This window comes from Macrobrachium rosenbergii, chromosome 41 (genome assembly GCF_040412425.1).
Source record: "Macrobrachium rosenbergii isolate ZJJX-2024 chromosome 41, ASM4041242v1, whole genome shotgun sequence".
NCBI classification, from domain to species: domain Eukaryota; kingdom Metazoa; phylum Arthropoda; class Malacostraca; order Decapoda; family Palaemonidae; genus Macrobrachium; species Macrobrachium rosenbergii.
In genome coordinates, this window is record NC_089781.1 from 1,075,362 (window position 1) to 1,095,576 (window position 20,215).

Here is a 20,215-nt window from a genome sequence, read left to right on the forward strand (position 1 = left end):
GTGGTCTTTTTGGAATTTTTTCCCCATAAGGAATATAAAGGACATATGAATAATGAGTTACAGATTTACCAATAAAAATATGAAGACGTGCATTGTATTGTAAGTCCACTGTTGATTTGCAACACTTGTGTAACTTCATGGACATTGTTTGGGAACTGCCTGTCACTTGTAACATATGCACTACGCACAAGTATTTGTGTGATCCTTTTTGTTTTCATGTTACTTAACAGATAGGTAACTTTTACCGAATAAAAGCTTCATGGATATTTTCAGATTCCTACATGTTCTAAATAATTGGTATACTCAGTTTAACAATTGCTGCCCTATGTGTCCTTGTGTGTAAGAACTGCCAATGCTGCAAGCACTAACTACTAAATTTGTAAACAAAAACAACTCTCTATCCACCTGGAAGTGCCACAATCCCAATCCATCGATAAATACCTCTCATTCAAGGATAACCGCTTTTCCTAGACTGAACGAGGCTACCGCGATTGAAAAAGAGCAGCAACGTGAACCTTCCAGCTGTAAATCCCAACCTGAAGGTATGGAATATGCTGTCTGCAATGCTAAATGGGGGACAGGGTTGCTCCCTAGCCAATTACCACCTGGTGTACAAGATTTTCTGGAGTTTCTGTATTTCACTCTTCATGATTTATGGCACTCTAGGTCAGGTTAGATAGGAAGGATTCTATCTAACTCGACCCAGAGTGCCCAACACTATAGAGTAGTTAGGTTATGGAGGTCAAGGTAAAGATGCATCCCTGTAATTGGCTGTGTCCTTCAAAATTTGTTTTTCTTCTAATTAGCGCCAAGAACAATGCATATTCCCTCCTGCTTACCTTGTGGTTTATGCATTCAAGACATTCCCATTAGTGCAAATCACTTATTTTTGGTCCCAAGTTCCTATAAACCAGTGACTGTGGTTCTTCCATTTCTGTTGTAAGCTAGACTATATAAGTGGCCGGGGAAAAATGAGTGGTTTCAACCAATGCTGGAGTGCATAAAACACATAATAAGCAGCCAGAAAATATATGGTTCACATCTTTTGTGCAAACTGAAAGAATCATAGGCCTAGTAAGTTTGTACTCAACTGAGGAGGATTAGCTTAGCCTGTGAAAGGAAACAACACCTTTGAGATAAGTGCTTTCACTGATAGCACAGCATCACAAAATGTAACTAGATATTATCCAAATGATGTTGCAAATGAAGTAACCTGGAACAAGTAACTTACGAAAAAGTTACAGTAGGCTATAACCCTAGGCTAGGCTAATAGGCTAACCTAGGCCGTCAAACAATGGTAAGATCGAATGGAAAGCAGAAAAATTAATTTTTCTTCAGAACCAACCAGACGACAAATACTTAACGGCAAATGTACTAGTGACTAGAACGCGGACGTCCGTAATACCTGTGTAGTCAAGGTACCGAATCCGCAGCCTACCTTAGGTTGCGACAGACCCACGAGCTAGGCCTAGCCTATGTCTCAGGTAGCAGACAACAACAAAGGTTGTCATGGCATTCTTCTGTAGTATCATTTGCTACATATAACCATCATTCCGAAACCTTTTCATAAATATTTCCTTACTGCTAGAGACCAAAGGGGAATGTTACCTGTAGTACGCGTACCTGGGGATCTTATTGTCAATCCCACCTCTCAAACGCTACACCGACATTACATATTGTGCTGAAGTTCATCTATTATTCATTGGCAATTGATTGCAATACGTTTGAATGGCCTTTTCAAACCACTAATTCTATATGTATAATATCTTTTGGATTATTTCTACCGAATATGGTTCATCGGCTAACTCCTGAATACATCGCACGAGTATGTTTTAAGTAGCAATTTATTACTGAAAAGAAGCTTTGTTTTGGTCACTCAAATATAATGTCAAATGAAAAACTGTGTTCGTTATCGTTTTAAAAGTGATGTAATTAATTGATCGTAGTGCTGAGTATCCATGTGGAAGGACTTCACCGAAGGGTATCTTAAGGTAGCAAATAAGAAAAAACAGCTTAATGATAGTGCTCTCTCTCTCTCTCTCTCTCTCTCTCTCTCTCTCTCTCTCTCTCTCTCTCTCTCTCTCTCTCTCTCTCTCGTCATTCGGTTTCATTTGCAAAATTTCGTTCTTTCCATGTTGTATTTTTAATTACCTTCCAACAAGAATATAAAAAGTAACTGGCATATCAGTGAATGAGAATGTGACATGCACAGTCTGAGGAAGAGAAGCCCGCAAAAATGACAAAGAAAAAAGGACCTAAGCATCGAATATATAACTTAATCGAAAGGGCATGACATCAAGACCGACAGATATCAGTAACTATGTGAGACACACCTGATGGTCCGAATGAGCCCGATGGGAAGGTCACCAAAAATCAACCTAGATGTGATATTGAGGAAATTAAAACCTTTTTGAGGGATGCTAAATGGAAATTGATCAAAATATACGGTGATTGTGAATATCGAAAATTACCTGATAGGGAAAAAATTAAATACAAATTTTGGGTTGGGCAACGTATTTTAAAGTTTGTGGAAATTAATAATTAAAACTATTTCTGATGAAGTTTAGCAAACGATTGCAAACGCTCTCTCTGGAATGAACACATTCCACAAGTACCTAAAGAGCACCTTTAATCTTTGAAGATGTACATTTTTCCGGTAAAGTCAACTGAAACACTTCCTGGAACTCTCTTATTTACTCTCTGCCAATGCTCTGCCCAAAACCGGCCTCATGAATGCAAAACAAAAGTCACGGAACATTACTCTCCGAGGACAGTTTTAATCATCGGTAAGAAGCCCAACTTTCAATCACTCTCACCGAATGTTCACCTTCACTTTGTTCACTTTGGTTTTGTGTACAGCCCTCCACAGGGATAATTCCCTCTCTGGCGGGCCCTTGTACGTTTTCGAAATAAGGTGCTTCTTATATTTTATAATTGTCTTTCAGTGTTTTTTCGTCAGTATCGTAGCTCCTGCAGAGTGCAGAATAGGAGAGTCTTTAGTTCCCTTTTAAATTTGCATTCTTCTTGTATGCTCTTCACTTCGGATAGTATTTTGTTGTATAGTCTTGGTGCGCAGTGTTCAAATGCTCTCTCGCTTGACTTACAATTTGTTCTAGGTTCAAATAGCCTATAAGCTTCACTTGCATGTCTGATTACAATATTCATTTCGGGTCTAAAGAAGCTTAAGCAATTTCTCAGATATGTTGGTTCATCATATTTTAGTGCTTTAAAAACTGTAAGTAGTATTTTATACTCTACTCTAGCTTTTACTGGTAGCCAATGTAGCTCAGTTAGTGTTGGGGTTATTCTGTCACTGGAAGGTAGTCCTTTTATTAACCTGGCGGTTCTATTCTGTACTCCTTGCAATATCCTTTGTAGGTAGTTAGGGAGACCGTAGTATATAACGTTGCAGTAGTCAAGCCTCGAAAGTATTTGGCTGCAAATTGCTGTTTTCAGAGTATCTTCGTTTAGGTATTTTCTAATAAATACAATGTTTCTAATATGATAGTTGCAAGTTTTTTATTATCAATAAATACTCCTAAGTTCCTCACTGTTGCTACAATATTTATTGTTGACGAACCAATAGTTATTCTTTTGAAGTGTTCATATTTTCGTAGTGCTGTCAAGATCCAAATGGCATACACTCCGTTTTATCTTCATTTAGCTTCAGTTTCTTCACCGACATCCATTTTTTATATCTTTCATTATTGCATCAATTTTACTAATGGTGTCTTCTACCGTTTCGACAGGAAAATAGAACTGGGTATCATCAGCATACAGTTTATATTTAACCTTATGCTTATTTAGAATTCTAGATAAAAGGATTGTAAATGCCAAATAGCAGTGGACCCAGAACGCTGCCTTGGGGCACTCCTTTTGTAAGGCTTTTTTTTCTGATTTCACATTTGATATAACCACTGTAACCTTCCTATTTTCTAAGTAACTTTTGTACCATTTGTGTACATCATCTTCGATGCCTACTGCTCTCAGGTCTTCAAGCAGTAGATTGTGGTCAACTGTGTCAAATGCTGCACTTAGGTCCAGCATAACCAGGACGCCACATTTTCCATTTCCTATAATTTCTACCACATCATTTATAATTGCACACAATGCAGTCTCTGTTGAGTGTTTTTTTCTGTATGCTGACTGATCATCAGATATGATATTGAGTTGTTTTAAGTGTTTCCATGTTTGTTTGTGAACTTCCGTTTCTATAAATTTTGATAAGTACGATAGGTTCGATATTGGTCTATAGAAGCTTAGATTTTTGTTATCACTTTTTCCTTTATAGGCCGGCTTTATACAAGCAAGCTTTTCACTATTTGGGAAAGATGCCTGTGCTAGACTCATGTTGACAATATCAAACTATAGCTCCCCGCGGTAGCCGGTCATTTCGCCCACATGCCATTTCGCCACACTATGGAGTCATTTAATGCCATGGTGTCATTTTCTGCCCACACTGTGAGTCATTTCTCCCACACCTGAGTCATTTTTGCCCACTATATGGGGCAGCAGGGGTGGGGAGGAAGGGGTGTTGGAGGAAAGGAGAAAAGAGAGAGATAGCAGGAGGGAGGAGGGAAGGGCTAAGAGGAAGAGAGGTAGGAGGGAAGGAAGGTAGGGAGAGAAGAGGGAGGGAGGAGGGATGGGGTGGGATATAAGCTGGCATGGAGGAAGAAGAGAGGGTGAGGGAGGAGGGAGGCAGGAGGAAGATAAGGAGATAAGGGATATAATAATAATAATAATAATATATAATAATAATAATAATAATAATAATAAACGTTTTTAAGGCCAGTCAATGAGTGAAAATATAATTCATATGAAACTATTCACAAACTTATGGAAGTGTGTGTGTGTGTTGTTTGGTGGTTCATTACTTATGTTTTGTAATTACTGATTGACCATAGAATAAAACAGTTCCTGGCAAGATGGTAGACTGCACAGACGAGTGTATTCAGTGCCTCGTACCTGTAAGGGCAAGGCAAGAAGGTCTGCAGTGCGACATGTGTGGAAGGGCAACACAGGAAATGCAACACTGGCGTATCTCGTGCTGATTACTGGGCAGCTGTGAATCCAGTATTTCCATTGATTGAATTGTAATAACTTGCACCTTGTAAAGGTGTCAAAGAAACGAGCAGGTAAAGGTTACTGCTGGTTTTATTACAGATCCAGATATTTATATTGCGGCCGACTGACGGGGGTCAGTGAGAGACAATGGAATTGACTGTGACCTGAGGTCGAAACAATAAACAATAATATGCAGTGAACGATACAAATTACAATACAAAACATACAGAGCTACAATATAGATACAGTCTTGATGCTCAGAATGAAGAAACATGTGATACACAATGTGTGACATTCGTATAAATACCATAAAGTAAAAATGATTAAAATCGTGACCTGGCACGTTTTAGGCGTGACTAATTGAGTTTGAAGAAAACGGGAAGTCACCAAAGAAAACAAGCTCAGCGGAGACTTAATTAATGGCGCCGAAACACTATCCTGGCGCCGAATTGGTGACTTTACAAATACTCCCAAGACGAGGGACGCGCCTGATTAATCCCCTGTACCTGGTGGGACGCTGAAGGGTGCCGCGGCTCCTTGAAGATAACTGAGGGGCCTCCCGCCTGTGAGGCTGCTGTTTGGGCGGTCCTTCCTGGCGGCGATACTTACGCCTGCGGGTGAGGGCGTGCTGGAGTGCGTTTGGGCGGAAGGGGGGAATGCGTCGCTGCCGGGACTTCTCCGACAGGAAGGCGGGCTTTTAGCCGGTTATGGAAACCCAGTCGTTCTTGCCTGGGGAGTGCCAGCCGAACGCCTTGCTGTTCCGTTCCAGCACGCTGCGGAAGGGTCCCCTGTAGGGCTTAGTTAGTGGTGGACGGACGGCGCCGACTCTGACGAAGACGGGTGGCGGATGACAGCTGTGGCGGCATGAAGGTGGTTGCTTTGTCGATGTATGAGCGCCTGCAAGGGGCGAACTTGCCGCCACGTCGCGGAGCCTCTGCAGAGATGGGGAGTGGCGATCATCCGTCACGAGCTCTCCCGCACCACGAGGGGGTTCCCCGCAGGTTTGTTCAGCTGCGGATGGGGTGCAGTCGGCTCTGGGGCGTCCTCAACCCGAGGAGGACCCACGGGCTGATGTTCCAGTCCTCGGCGGTGCAGCGGCCATGAGGGATGACTTTGGGACCTGTGGAACTGTTCAACCAGGCCGTTGGTCGCTGGGTTGTACGCTGTGGTGGTGTGGTGCGTGGTTCCCAGCAGTTGAGCCAGGCAGACCACAACTCGAGAGGAAAGGGGCCCTGTCGTTGTGATGTGGTCCGGGACGCCAACCGGCTAACCCAACTGGAGAGCAGGGCCTCAGCGCACGCGCTGGCGGTGGCTTCTTGCATGGGCGTGGCTTCGGCCACTCGTCGAAAATTCACCACCGTGAGGAGGTATCTGATCCGCCTGATGGGGAAGGGGCCCGACGACGCCGATGTGGATGTCCGGCGCGCCTGGCTGTGGGAACTCGCCTACCCTCGACTATTGGTGACGACCCACTTTACTGGTCTGGCACTGCAGGCACTGCTTTGCCCAGGCTGTGGCGCGTTTTTGCACCCCGTGCCAGACGAACTTTTTGAAAGCAGTTTGGCCGTGGTCCTGCCGGAGGGGGTGAGAGGCCGTGAATGGTGTCAAATACCTGGCGGCGGCGTGAGGCTGGAACCAAAGGGCGGGGCTGGCCTGTGCTGATGTCACAGAGCAGGCTGGGGCCTCCGGGGCGAGGGTCACGTCCCGCCACTTGAGGGATGTGATGGCGGCGCGGTATGCTGGGGTTTCTGGGTCATGGCCTGTTCTCTGGCAAGGTCCTGGTAATCTACACACAAGCTGCACTGCGTTCAACTCGACTTCTGGAGAGGGCGTCTGCTACGGGATTTTTCTTGCCGGGGAGGTACCTGACGGAACAGGTAAATTCGGCTATGGCTGAGAGGTGGCGCTGCTGTCTGAAGACCACCGCGTCCCCCTGCTTCGTGAAGGCGTGAACCAGTGGCTGGTGGTCTGTGAAGATTGTGAAGGGCGTCCCTCCAGGAGGAACTTAAAGTGCCGAACTGCGCTGGTACATCGCGCAGAGTTCCCTGTCGAAGGTGCTGTAGGGACTCTGCGGGACTGAACTTCTTGCTGAAGAAGGCGATGGGCTGGGGGCGCCATTGATGATTTGCTCCAGAACAGCACCGCAGGCAACGTTACTGGCGTCTGTCGTCAGCTGGAGGGGAGCCTTGGGATCCTGGTGTGCCAAGGCGGTTGCCTTGGTGAGGGCGCCTTCGTCAGGGAAAAGGCCTGCTGCTGGCTGGGTCCCCAAGACAGGGACTTCGGTTGACCTTTAGGACTTCCGCTCAGGGGGCCGTGGTGTGCGCGATCCCGGGATGAACCGCCTGTAGAAGTTTACCATCCCAAGGAACCCTGGACGGCCTTGATGGAGGTGGGTGTCGGGAACTTGGCTACGGCTGCCACTTTCGATGTAAGAGGGCGGACGCCTGTCGGAGACACCTCGTGACCCAGGAATTCTGCTTTCTGGACGCCTTAAGGTACACTTGTCAAAACGGACGACGAGGCCGTTTCTTGGAGGCGCTGGAGGACTGCTTTGATGTGCCTCTGGTGTTCGCTTTGAGACCTGGAAAATATGAGAATGTCGTCGACGTAGCAGACGCAGAATTTTAGGTCCCCAGGATGCTGTCCATGAGCCGCTGGAAGGTGGCCCGGCGTTCCCCTCAGCCCGGGAAGGTGGAGAAGGCGAACACATAGGACCCGAAGGGCGTGATGATGTCTGTCTTTGGTATGTCCTCTGGCGCAACAGGTACCTGGAAATAAGATTTAAGAAGGTCCAATTTAGTGAATATTTTGGCCCCGTGAAAGGAGGCCGTGAAGTCTTGCATATTGGGCAGAGGGTAGTGGTCGGGCTCTGTTGCAATGTTGAGCGCCTGTAGTCGCCGCAGGGTCTCCAGGAGCCGTCCGGTTTCTGCACCATGTGGAGGGGGGGAGGCCCATGGACTGGAGGCTTTCCTGCAGATGCCCATCTGTTCCATCTCCGCAATGCTTTTTTCGCCTCCTGAAGGCGCTGAGGGGAAGCTCATGAACTTCGCATGTGTCGGGGCCCTTTAGTCACTATATGGTGGTATATGCCGTGCTTGGCTGGGGCCCCGGGACTTGGCGAAGCTTCGGGCTTAAACACCTCAGGGAACTCCGGACAGAAGGTGTGCATACTGGTGGGGGCGACGGCGCTGATGGTGGGTCTGGGTCCCGCCGTTAACGGAGAGACCGGCAGGAGTCGGTATCGAGGAGGCGCTGCGCCCCACGTCGACTAGCAGGCCGAAGTGCGCCAGAAAATCGGCCCCCAGGAGTGGGGTTCCACGTCCGCGACGATGAAGTCCCAGGAGTAATTTCTGGCCAAGGATGGAGATCGACAGGAGCCTGGTGCCGTGAGGAGAGGATGGGGTTCCGTTGGCGGCCGTCAGGAAGGCGGCTGGGTCTGGTGTCTGCTGCGGTCCCTCTGGATGCTGGGAAGACCGACTTAAAGGCTCCTGTGTCGACCAGCATCATCCTGCCGGAGACGGTGTCGCTGGACGTAAAAACCTACTGTTTTTGAGGCCCTGGGTTCTTCGGCTGCCATGGCGGCCTGTCCTGCTGGCCGCCGCCACCCCCGTTTTTTGAACGGTTGAACGAGCAGGGCGGCAGGCAGTTTCGGGGCGTCCTTTCCGAACCACTTGTGGTAGCGACAGAAGCCCGGGACCTCCGTCTGCTGTGGTTCGGTGGACGCCTGTTGGCGGCGGCGTTGACGGGCTGCTCTACGTCCCTTCAGGCTGGACGGAGCTGACCGGCTGAGTGGCCGGTTTTAGCCGCCTGAAGCCTTGACGGAGAGGTGTTGTGCCGCCTCCGGCGAGGTCCTCGACAGGCATGGTGTAGGGGTGAGCGATCTGGTTGCGTACTTCCGGGAGGAGTTGGCGGAGGAAGATTTCCCGATGAAGCTTATCTCCTGCCGCTTGTTTGTGCCACCCAAGACTGGTATTGACAGGAGATCTACGACCATGCCCTGCCGCCTCTTGGATTGAGGTCGTGGCGTGGATTATTGGCAAGGTCGATAGCACGGGCGGCCCGCCGGCGATGGGCAGGGAGCAAGCTTCGAGGAGGAACTTTTTTTGTGGTGCTGTATGTGAGGGTGTGTGTTCGGGTACTCGCGAGATGAGTTTGTTGTACGTCCTCCGGAAGGGCGTTGAGCACTGTGTCGGCCTGTAGGATTTCGGGTCCGTGAGGTCCGCGATTCTGAAGTGGCTCTCCACCCCGCGCAGCCACATCGATGGGTTCCCCTGCGTAAACGGGCGGCAGCTTTACGGGGTGAGGGCGGCCCGCGATTGTGTTGCCCGGCCGCCGTGGTGTTCGGGCGCTGGTGTGGAGTTGCGGAGGGCCTCGGCGCGGGGCGGGCTCTGGGCTGTGATGGGAGGTAGGTAAACCTCGGAGTCCGCGGGGTCCGCGTTTAACTGCATGAAGGAGGGGATATCCGCGTCCATGCTCGCTCCTTTGACCCCTTACTGGAGTGGGGATTTCTCGGCGTACGCACTTTCATGGCGCGGTGGTTCCGCTAGTGACGCTGGTGGGGTACGCCGACGAGTCAGCACGCCAAACGCTGGTTACAGCGCGCTGTTTAGGCCGCTAAGAGCGTTTTTTTGGAGAAATCCTGGAGCCAAGACTGAGTCGCCGTGTGAGTCCGCTAATGGCCCGGATATCCGGGGTCACCACTGTAAGGTGTCAAAGAAACGAGCAGGTAAAGGTTACTGCTGGTTTATTACAGATCCAGGCGACTTATTTTATGCGACTGACTGACGGGCCGAGAGACAATGGAATTGACTGTGACCTGAGGTTGAAACAATAAACAATAATATGCAGTGAACGAGTACAAATTACAATACAAAACATACAGAGCTACAATATAGATACAGTCTTGATGCCTGTGAATGAAGAAACATGTGATACACAATGTGTGACATTCTGTATAAATACCATAAAGTAAAAATGATTAAAATGCGTGACCTGGCACGTTTTAGGCGTGACTAATTGAGTTTGAAGAAAACGGGAAGTCACCAAAGAAAACAAGCTCAGCGGAGACTTAATTAATGGCGCCGCGAAACACTATCCTGGCGCCGAATTGGTGACTTTACACCTTCACTGACGAACCAACCTCCTATCCAGTGGACAACACAGCCACCCCTGCCATGGAACACGAACCATACATCCCTGCAGTTGAACAAGAGTCTTCAGTTGATGACCCACCTGATTTGCCAATGGAACTAGAGGATTCATTTGACGACCCAGCCATACAAGATACTGAACTGCAGCCAGAAAGTGAAGTTATATTCCAGCTCTTTGAAAAGGCACACAGCGTGGTATAAAGAGATAAGCTCGTTGACAGTCATGGGTACACTTACAAAAAAAAATGCAGCGATCGAATGTAACTTACTGGCAGTGTACTAATCACCCCTAAAAGTAACCCATGCAAGGCACTAGTAACGCAGAGAAATGGAAAATATGTAAAGAACAACGCGTTGCACAATCATTCACCACCAACTGGCTCTTGATATCGTCACTAAAGTAACATTAGAGGTAAAGAAACTGGCAGCACAAGATCTGTTTAAACCAGCGACTGCTATAGTGGATGATGTGTTACTACAAGAGATAGGAAGTGCACCATGCCCTAGTCTGCCTAAGCCAGAACATTTGGCAAGAACAGCTTTTAAACAGACATAGACAAATTGTAAGACCGACAGAGCCCAAAAAACCTGAATTTTGCGCTAGAAGTAAATCACATTCCTGACGATTTTTCTTATAGATAACGTATCAGTTCAGAACGCCGCCATTTGATCTTCGCAACAACAGAACAAATAGCACATCTAAGGAGGGCCAACTCATGGTACATTGATAGCACGTTCAAGCTATGCAGGCACCCTTTACACAGCTGATGACAGTCAACGCTTTTGTGAGGGCAGACGACCATGCAAAACAAGTCCCCTTACTATTTGTCATTATGTCTGGGAGAAAAAGAGTGACTACAGAAAAGTTTTCCATGAAGTTATAACTAGTCTACCAAATGAGCCTCGTGTTCAGCACATAACAATAGACCATGAGAAAGCACTGTGGAAAGTCTTGCCTGAGGTTTTGCCTAATGCCAAGGTCAAGGGATGCGTATACCATTGGACGCAAGCTGTATGGAGAAAGGTTAGTCAATTTAGCTAATTGCCTACAGATTTTTTCATTTATAGTACCTGTCGAATAGTACTTTTAAAAACAAATTGGATCACCAGAATATGACCAGATTTTTTTTTTCTTTTGTACATTACAATGTCTAATTTCTTTGTTTTGAAATACTTATGTAGGTTCAAAGAGATTGGTCTCAGCATGCATACACACATGATGACGGGACGTACAAATACTACGAAAGTGATGGCCCTTCCATTTCTGCCTAGGCAGATATAGGTCCTGTTTTTGAACGGCTCACGTCAAGCTACCACAGCCCCGTTACAGACTATAATGCAGTACATTTCAAGAACATGGATCCACAACTCCTTATGGCCAACTTCTAGCTGGAGTATTTTCAATCAGTCTATCAGTACCAATAATGACATTGAAGGCTGGCACAATCGACTAAACAAACGTACCTCCAGTTTTACCTCCTCGTAAGCCTTCTCCACAAAGAGGCTAAATTGACATCTATCTACATAAGGCTAGTATCCGAAAAAAAGCTACGAAGGATACAACGGAAAAAAATATAGAAACTTACAGGGTAAAATATTTACTCTTTGGGAGGAACACGTGAGGGGTGAGCGATCTGCATATCAGTTGCTGAAAGCGTTTGCTCACCTGAATGGCCCAGTGCGCAGCTGAATCTATATTTTAATCAAAGTTTTTAATTCTTTGTCACTATTTGAATATTACATGTATGTAATTGTCTTTTAATCAAAGTTTTTTTTCTTATTCTTTGTAACTACTTTTTGGTTAATTCTTTGTCACCACTTGTACAAGTATGTGGGCGAGTTGACTCTTATATGTGGGCGAATTGACTTGTGGGGGAATTGACCTGTGGGCGAAATGACCGTAATTCGCTCCCGCAACTGATCAAAGTTTTTTGCCTCTTTAATATCACTTACGGGAAACTGGTCATTTTCACAATAGGTGTTTTTTATTTTTATCTTTTTGTCAAAGTCATTCATGTTCAGTTCTTTAAACTTGCTGAATTTGCTATTTCTCACTACGATCCCCGGGAGATCAGGAGGAATCTTCTTATCTAAACTATGACAGATTCTTTCAATTTTTTCTTCAAAGCAGTTCACAAAGTTGTCGGCCAAGTTTTTGTAGTCACTAGTCACGTCAGGTAGAACTTTTTCTTTCTTCAGTCCCAATATTCCGGCTAAATTGTCATGGAGTTTTGGGGGATTTTTCTCTGCACTAAACATTTTATTGCAATATATTTTCTTGGTTTTCATAATCAAGTCGTTGTAATGATTTCTAGCTGTTTTATACAGTGACCAATTTTCACTGCTTCTTGATTCTTTCGATCTTTTCCATAGATCTTCCATTTTTCTTTTCTTTTTCTTAGCTTCGCGTAATTCACTGTTGAACCATTTGGCATTTTCTTTAACTGTTATTTGCCTTATTACTTCTGGACATTTATCGTTGTAGCTTGACGCCAATATACTTTTGCTATAGAATGTAAAACAGCTCACACATACTTGGTCGCCTGTCAAGCTATTCCCCAAATTACACCTGCACTTCAGGTTCTTGTCTCTTATTTTCTTTAAACTCTCATCAGTAAATTCATCAGCTTTAAAGTTGGTTTTGTTTCTGTAAGTGATAGTTTTTTTTTCAGTGTATAACCTTTCCAGACATTTATACTACATATAACTAGTTTATGTGTTGGGGATATCACGCATTCAGGCTCAACCTGTGTCATTCACATTCTCGTTGTTTTTGTTTTGTATCACTAGGTCAATTGTGTGGTTCCATACTGATGTAGGACTGTTCACATTAATTTCGAGGTCGTGGCTTTCAAGTAGCTCTATAAAGTCTTTGGCATATTTGTCATCATTATCATCCAGATGCAGGTTGAAGTCACCACAAATCAGTATATTTTTGATATCAGCTAACAAGTCGAGGAAGTCACCGAATTCATCTAGGAGTAATCTCTTATTTGTGTTTGGTGGTTTATAAACTGTTATGATTTGTATGTGTTTGTTTATGTGTGTAATTTTGGTATTGATGTATTCAAATGTACTGAACACATTTTGGTTCATCATAGATACTTTGTACACTTTTTTGACAAAGATTCCCACTCCATCACCGTTTTTTTCTCTCGGTACATGGTAAAAGTTGTGAGACCTTGGCGTCATTTCATTTATTTTAGAGTAATCGCTTACATTATTGCTTAGCCAAGTCTCCGTTAGTATGCATATATCTAGATTGTGATCATTTATCAGATTTCTAATAATTTTAGTTTTATTTCCTACGGACTGTATGTTTATTAATTACATAGAAGATTATTAGTCAAAGCCATGGTCTATATTATTTTTCACCTTTGATACATATTCTTTATATACCGTGCACTTATTGCCATCATGTTTTATGTTTAGTATCACTACGCCTTTCTTTATATAATTTTTACACTTGAAGATGCTGCTAGCACATTCACTTGATTTGTGATTTTCACCACATCTAGAGCAAGCTTGGTCATTTCTCCAATTTGTTGCGCTATGATCAAATTCCTGACATTTTTAACATTGATAAGGGCATGCAACAGTCATATACTTTGCAGCGGCTATACTCGTACAGTGTAAACAATCTATCGCCTCTGTCATAGATAGCCTTTCGTATTTGTGGTGTGCATTTGATGATATAGTGTTTGTATTTGTCATCTTTGGCTGTCATTTCCTTTACAATTTTTAGGTCGTCATTTTCAGAGATGAGGTTATTTATCCATGGATCTTTCTTTACAATGTTAGAGACAGTATCATCTTCGTCCTTCGGGACATAGACCACTTTTATTTTTGGTTTAAGTTTACCCTTCTCATTTATTGATATACTGTTGATATTCTGAATCTCCATTTTTGCCTTTTCTAAGTTTTTCCTGTCTGGAAATCTTACAAATAAGTGTCCATCTCTTGTTGTTTTAACCTGTTCAACTGGGGCCGTTATTTGACTCATAATTTGTTTCTTTTCATTTGCTGCTGTGCTCTCTTCGTTTGTAGATTTGATCTGAAGCACTTTTTTTGTCTTTCATGATTCAGCATACGTTTTATCCATGTTTGTCATGGTCTTTACATCTTTATCAACATTATCAATTTTGTTTTGGATTTCATATATGTTGATCATTAATCACTAGTTTTCTGAACCGAATCCTGAATCAACTTTGTTAATATCTCTGTTTTCTTTTATTTCTTCAAGTTCATCTTCGATGAGCTTTTTATGTGTTCTTTGTTCAGGCCTCTTGCAGTTATTACAGATGTACAATATGTTCTCACTACCAAGTATGGTTGTGTATCTGGGCTCTGTAATGAAACCATGTGTCAAGTATGACAGCAAGTGCCTTCATCAACAACTTCTCCAGAGCAATGTCCGCAGGTTGCTGACTCTCTCTCGATTGGGGCTGACTCAGCTTTCTCCAGTACTTTCTTTAGAGTTGCATCGTTACGTGCTGCATTGATGATTATGAGAAAATGTTTGTATGATAGACTGATATTCCCTTGACTTGATTTAATTTCTAATGTACTTATTTTCTCTTTCCTCGTTCTTCTTCGTTTTCACTTTGAAGATCGCGCAAAAGCACTTCAAAGACATGTCCAACCCGCGCGAAAGCTACTGGGTCAGGTCTAAAGTAGTGAGTTTTATATGTCAATATGTGAAAGTCATGTATTGTTAGTTAATAACCTATAAAATATCTTTTTCGTTGTTTTTATATTGTCATCAAATCCCTTCATTTTAATTTGCTTAATAAATTGAGTAAATGTGTTTTTCCCACTTGTGTGATATCGTCATTTGTACGTTGTCTTCATGTAATAGTAATGTATTGTAAGTTGAATAGCTTCAGAAATATTTTACAATACTTTGATTGCTTACGGTATTCGAACAGAGTACTTTTTCCTTTTATTTTTTTCGTAGCCAAAACTGTGACCTCCTTTGATTCCTTTTCCATCCACCATGCAGTTAGTTTGTTCTATATTAGTGCGACGAATAATTGTTGATATATATTGTTGAGCGTGTGTAACTCTGTATAAGGTTTGGTTCATGTAGAGAACTGCGTGTGGAGTACACGGCAAAAATTATAAATTTGACGGTAAAGCTTAACGAAAATATGTATGTGTATCTTGTGAGACTTGTATTTTCATTCAAAGTGGCTGAGCTGGGGAAGTTTTGAATGGCTGCCTGTTCCCACAGGATTGTTTTGGTTGGTAAGCAAATGTTGAATACCCTCTGAAACGTTCCTTTAGCAGCGCAAATTTGTGGTGACATGCCTTGCACTAATCTTGCGTCTCTTCTAGGGGAGCCACGTGCTCAAATTTCTGTCGGTGGTTCCATGTTTCGTCTCTATGCAGCTGTGGGCAAGTAATAAGTTTGGAACCTAAGGAAAGCTTATCCTTATTATTCAAAATACATATGTACTTTCTACTGCCTTTATTATTTATCTTGCTACCCCTCTGGTTAGCCTTTGAAGTCTTCTGCAGTCGGTTTAATATTTGTTTCCTTCTTCCCACATAATTCATAGTTCATATTATCATTTTTTCTACAATAGTTAGGTTTTAGATACAGCATATTTAGCTAAGCCTTCATCATTATTACTGCCTCGTTTGTACTTATTCCTCTATATATGTTTTTATACGCCTACCTTCAACTAATCCCAGCTGAGACATCTTTGATTTTTAATAGTTACTCTATTTTTTGTTTTACTTCAACGTTTATTTATTTTTATTCATTTTGTTTACCTTTTTATACAGCTTCCGTCTTTGGTCTTCAACAACTTCATTCACCAGCTTTTCGTTTCTGGTGTCACTATGATGTGGAAGTGAATTTTTTATTCTGCTGTATTTTCCACCGGGAATTACGTGTTTCACCTATTAGCCTCAGCAGGGCGTAGTAGATATTTATTCTAAGATTCTTTCCTGATCCTTCATCGCATCCCTTCCAGTTCTTGAAGTTCTCTTTGCTTTACTGCTCGCAGGTTTCATAATTATAACTCGATTCTTATTTCTACAGCTGTCTCTCGCACATTTCTATATAGTTTTCTATTTCATTAGTCATGATTTCTGTTTTTTTTACTCCTAACTTGCATGCTGAGTTTATAACCTCCTTTATCTGAGGCCCTCTCGATATGGGAACACCTTGACGCGGTGAGGGGGATCTTGAACCCCAGGAATCTGTTTCTGGGTTTGAGTTCAAGAGTCCCATATACCATTATGTATTTCTTTGAATTAATTTTTGCGGAATTTTCCGCTTTTGTTAAAATTTATTTGACCTGATAAGCAGGGAAAGATATCACAACTGGGACTGGGTTTGTATCCGAAGCTAAATAGTGGGAACTATGGTAGGACCATCAACTGCCCGATAATGTTCAGACCTGAGAGTTATCAGATCGATAGCTCTAAGGCGGAACAATTCTTTAGGGCTGGACCACGGATTCCAGAGGAAGGGGGGTGTTCTGGTTCTGGGGACAGGACTTTCGGCATTCTATCCGGTTTGCCCATAACATGATTAGGGTGGGGATGATTGTATTCTTGTAGTACTCTCAGTCCTAGCAAGCGGGTTTGGCTTACACTTGGACCACTCTAATCATGTTGTGTCATCCCCTGTGGGATTGGGTAGGGACGCGGACATTTGGGAGTCGGTTCTCATTTGTGCCATTGGTGGAGGAATAAACTCCATGAAAGGCTGATGATATCTTTTTAAGGTTTTCAGGTTTGTTATTATTATTATTTTTTTTTTGTCTCTAGTTTTTATGAATAGCGATCGTAAGGATTTAGGTGCCCTTGGTCCCTATGATGGTAGTATCAGCACAGCTGACGGCCGCTGGAAGCTCCTCTGACAACCTTTGTTGGGCAAAATCCAAGAAACATACTCGTGTAATTACACTGGAATCCTATGCTCCAGTGAAGAAAAAACCTAAAAAAAGTAAATATCGTCTTGACCCAACCTTAACGCACTTTGACTCCTTCTTTGGGAGTGGAAGTTGGTCAAGATTCCTAACCATGGAAGCTGACCAGAATATTTCAGCCTTAAAATTAGAAAATTATCTATTAAATCGGCATCCAACGGCAGAAATGTCGTTCAGATAAATAAAGGAGAAGAATTGGCTTACAGAAGTCACAACAAAAAGTCAGTCCGAAGACTATTTGTCTTTGAGAAATATAGATAACAATTAATGTAAAAGTGGAGAAACACGATACTATGAACAGCATTCAGGTTACCATTGTACTTTCTAAAAACAACAACGAACCAATAGAAAACAAAATGCTATTAGACTCTCTCAGAATGAGAAACCCCAAGGTCCAGGAATGTGAGGTATATGTTGTACCAAGTAAAAAAAAGGAATAAACAAATATTAAAAATAGCAAAAATAAAGTCTGAGGGTGAAGATCTACCGCAAAAAATAAAAATTTTAGGCCAAAACAGAGATTTAAGACCCTACGTCCCAAAGCCACTGCAGTGTCAAAATTGCAGTAAGTATGGGCACACACAGAAAAATTGTAGAAATGAACCGGCATGCGCTTATTGTGGATCTACTGAACATACCACACATTGGAAATGCAATGAACTAAAGTGTATAAATTGTGGGGAGAATCATCAGGCAAGATCCAAAGAATGCATGTATTGCATATACAATACGGAATTAAAAATGTTACAAAAAAGAACAGGGATGTCTATAAAAGAGGCTAAATTTGAACTGAAAGTGAGAGGAATTCAAGATCCTGCTAAGAAACTTACATATTCTTCGATAACAAAAACCAATAATGAAACAAAAATTCATACAGACAGAAGTAACAAAACGCCGGAAAATAAATCTCAAGAAGAAAATAATGCTTTACAGAAAAAATTAATATGGTAAAGAGTCAAGAAACGGGCACAAAGGATATGGATAACATTTTATCAAATTCATTTGCAATGTTAATGTTAGGAGCACAAGAAGACACTACTACAGAAGTAACAGGGGAAAGTTATGAAGGACCGGAAACTAAAGATAATAAAAAGAGGCCTTTGGAGAGAACACCACCCAAAACGAAAAAACCAACTACTGTATTATTAGAGCAACATCGGTTAAACCAAAGACAAAGTATATGAAGAAAGAACAAAAGCAAATAATAATAATAATAGTAAAACCTATGGATACAGATATCCAAAACACTGAAGTTGAAGTTAGCAATGGTTATGTCAAGGGGGAAGAGATTACTCCATCACCAATAATTGGTACAAGAACAAAAGAAACAAGTAATGTACATGAAAACACACGTGATTGTAATGATTGTTTTGTAGAATTGTGCAATAATAACAAAAACATAACAAAAGATGGTTTAACAAACATTATAAGGCATGTTGTGAAATATAGAAAAAAAGAAACCACAGATTTGAGTACCCATGAAAAAAGTTGCATGTGCATTGAGCACTTAGTTATTACAAAGAAAAACAAATGAATGTCGTGAGTAAATTATTAGAAAAAATCCAAGTTGATAATACAAAAAAAGAAAGCAAAACTCGACCGCTATAATAAAATATTTTCAATAGCCATAATATACAATGGAATATAAATGGTCTGCAGACCAGATTGCACCTAGGAGAAATACAACGATTACTAAAAGAATATGAACCAATGATATTATGTTTACAACATGTCAACAAAACAATATCAACAATAGGTAAATATACCTAAGCATCTTCATCTAGAGAGGAAGAAGGAAATTTAGGTACATGTATCCATAGCCATGTACAGTGTACAAACTCGGCAAGAAAATCGTGAAGAAATAGTTTTCTTTAGATTTCGTTCATCGAATTTTAATTTAATTTATACAGAAAACCTAATATAATCTCAGTAAATTTACTCTCAAGGAACCTACAGAATATGAAAATACAATGCAAATTATATCTTATAGAAGTTAAATCTGCTGCATAAATGAAACAAGCACATATTTTTCTAAAAGATCTCTCACTTAATAAACATAGTAGATAGACTGGATTGGCATGTCCGAAGTAATCAGAATTTCTCAAAATGACTTCATGTTCATATAAGATCTATAAAGATGGGAGTGTGGATATCTCGGTGTAGTACTGTTTATCAGAACGGCAATATTTACTCGTTTTCCGTTATGAACAGGCTTATTATTGCATCATCATACGAGGTAATGATAATTTCTTTAATTTTTACAGATTCATATTTGCATTTCACGCAAAAATTTAAAGGTCAGCTGGAATTAATGGCAGTAAATGTTGTGACAGCTAGGTCAGGTTGCACCCATATTTAAACCCAATCTATTTAAATCCATCCAAGAGCGTTCTCTATGATGTGCAGAAGTAAGTAGTGACAAAAATTTATATAACTTCGGCGGGAAAACACAAGTAACTGGATGTTTATTTAACGTTGCCATATCCTCTCTCTCTCTTCCCCCTTCTCTCTCTCTCTCTCTCTCTCTCTCTCTCTCAGTATTTCTCTCTCTGACCTCCATTGCTAAAACATACTGTACAAATATGATGTATCGCTCAATCTCTAGGGCTGAAAAAAAATAATGAAATGAGTAGTTCTACATGTAGGGTAAATGACATTGCATTCGTTCATTTAAAATTTTGACTCCCCAAGTTTTTTCGTTGGACAATAGATCTCAAATTCTCTGTTAACTCTTGATTTCATTATAGATCGCGTTTCTTTTTGATATTGAAAAGGCATATGATACTACATGGAGACATGCAATATTAAAAACGTTACATAAAAACAGCATCCGTGGGCATTTATCTAGGTTTATCCAAAACTTTCTGACAAATCGCACTTTTCAAGTGAGAATTGATGATGTATTGTCAAGAACATTTCCACTTGAAAATGGTGTTCCACAAGGAAGCGTCCTTAGTGGCACACTGTTTACTTTAGTAATAAATGATATCAGTAATAATATACCTATCGGAATTAAAAGTAACTGTATATGGAAGATTCAGCATCTCGCATAAAACA

At 42.2% G+C, this 20,215-nt stretch overlaps 1 protein-coding gene across 4 annotated transcripts in view; it reads right to left on the reverse strand.

The window, feature by feature from the left end:
• Positions 1–1,973, reverse strand: part of LOC136826559 (ELMO domain-containing protein 3-like) — a 57,339-nt gene extending 55,366 nt beyond the window's left edge. For 2 of the 4 annotated variants that reach the window (XM_067083741.1, XM_067083744.1), the window contains exon 1: positions 1,609–1,734. The gene's annotated coding sequence lies outside the window, so the exon portion shown is untranslated. Of the gene's footprint in view, positions 1–1,438; positions 1,544–1,608 lie in introns of those variants that run through there. The other 2 variants (XM_067083742.1, XM_067083743.1) reach the window with 2 other exon arrangements.
• Between the last annotated feature and the right edge of the window lie 18,242 nt (positions 1,974–20,215).